Raw genomic sequence first — 2,142 nt, 5'->3', positions numbered from 1 at the left:
TACTTTATATGGATGGAAAGTTAAGACAAAGGCCTACAACTTTCATATGGAGCCCAAGATCTAAAGGTCATTTTCAAGTCCAAATTGTAGCAACAACAAAGAAGTATGAATCTGTCTTCTAGCCCGAGCACTATTTAGTGTTTGGCCCATATCTGGGGTAAGACATTAATCTTTTCACTTTAACATAATAAACTTAGCTAAACATATTAAAGAAGAGAAATATAAACATATTAAAGAAGAAAAATATAAATAGGATATAAGTCAACTAAGTAAAGAAAAAGAAATGAAAAGCATAAACAAAAGATTAATAAAAGCAAAACTTAAGCATTACAAAAAAATATAAAGAAAGAGAGCAAGAACATAATCTTGATATGAAAACCAAGATGATGAAATGCATGGTAAATGCCTCCTTTTATAGGCTAAAATTTGAAACTATTAATTTGTTAACTAATTGTTAAGTGGGTGACCACATCTTGACTTAGTAACAATCCTTATCTTATTGTTTGATCAAAAACTCATTGCTAACATCATAATTTGAACATACTTTTCCATAAAAATTCTAAAAAATTATCTTAATTTTCTGACAAAAAACAAATGAGGTCATTTGGACTTCTAGAACTCAAGATATGGGCTAAACACTGAACAGTGTCTAGGCTGGAGGATGGATTTAGACTTCTCCATTGTTACTACAATTTGAACTTGAAAACAACATTTTTTAATCTTGGACTTTGCATGAATGTTTTAAGCCTATCTCTTAGCTTTCCATCCATATAGAGTAGACCTAAATCCAAGTTCTACAACTTTAGTTATGATCTAATGATCGAAAAGTATTCCAGTTTGGATTAAACCAAACAACTTCAGTTATGATCTAATGATCAAAAAGTATTCTAGTTTGGATTAAACCAACATCTCTTTTCTAAGCTTTGCCCTCTTCTTGTTTTCTAAATTTTAGAAGTTAAACTCAACAATCAATCCTTTCATTTATGTGATAGGCTTACGTTTAAGATGATTATTTACCTTATATTAAAGGTATTTTATATTTATTAGATATATTATTATAAAACATATTCTAGTTATGGAGTTATTGATACTTCAAGTGAAAAAAAAATGACATAGAACCTTGATAAAAAATATAATTTTAAGTACTAATCACACCCCCTAACTAGCTTATTACTAGTCCCTATTAATCAAAACTTTAAAATAGAAATTTGTTTTTGCAACTTTTACAAAGTAAGGCATTCATTATTTTTTTTTCAATAATCTATACAAATAAACAAACTCTTATTAAATAAATATATCTGCTTCATACTTTTTAAACAAGATATTAATAAACGTTCTTTTTGTGCTCAATATATCAACACATAATTATGGTACTTTACTTGGGAGAAAACAAAATTTTTGTTCTAATGTTTAATGTTAACTTCCTTAGGTTGAGATTATTATCCTTTTTTTTCCTTTTTAAATATATATATATACATATAACTTAAAACACAATGCATCTTTAACCCATATAATGAGTTTTAAGCTAATGACTCTCAGACTAGTTGGTCTTAAGACATTAGGTGTTAAGACACCCCTATGAGCTTAGTAACTCGGGTTGTAGATACTGATACGTAGATAGTACAATATTTGATTTTCTAAAGTTTTTCTCCTTAACCCATGTAACAAACACTAGGCCAATAGCTCCTAAGTTAGTTGACATTAGGGTATTATGTGTTAAAAAACCCCTTCATGCTTAATTGCTTAGGTTAGAGAGGCTACGAAACCAAACATATTTATGTTTTTATTTATTTATTTAATTACATTTATTATCATTTTTTCTGTTTTTTTTTTTCACAAATTATATACTATCCTTTTTTCTTAGTAGTTGTCTTTAACAAAAAAAATATAAATAGTATAATAATCCAATGTGCAATTCACAATCATATATTAAAGTGTGTATGTGAAAATGAAGGTTTAAGAATACTTGTTAAATGAGTATATGAGTGATTAGTACTTAAAAGTGCATTTTCATCAAGGTTTTATATCATCATTTTGCACTTGAAGTATCAATAACTCCTTAACTAAAGCATGTTTTATAATAATATATCTAATAATATAAGATACCTTTAATTTATGGTAAATGTTCATTTTAAATATAGG

Source organism: Populus euphratica, unplaced genomic scaffold, assembly GCF_000495115.2.
Source record: "Populus euphratica unplaced genomic scaffold, PopEup_1.0 scaffold1203.1, whole genome shotgun sequence".
NCBI classification, from domain to species: domain Eukaryota; kingdom Viridiplantae; phylum Streptophyta; class Magnoliopsida; order Malpighiales; family Salicaceae; genus Populus; species Populus euphratica.
Note: the sequence above shows the minus strand (reverse complement) of the source record.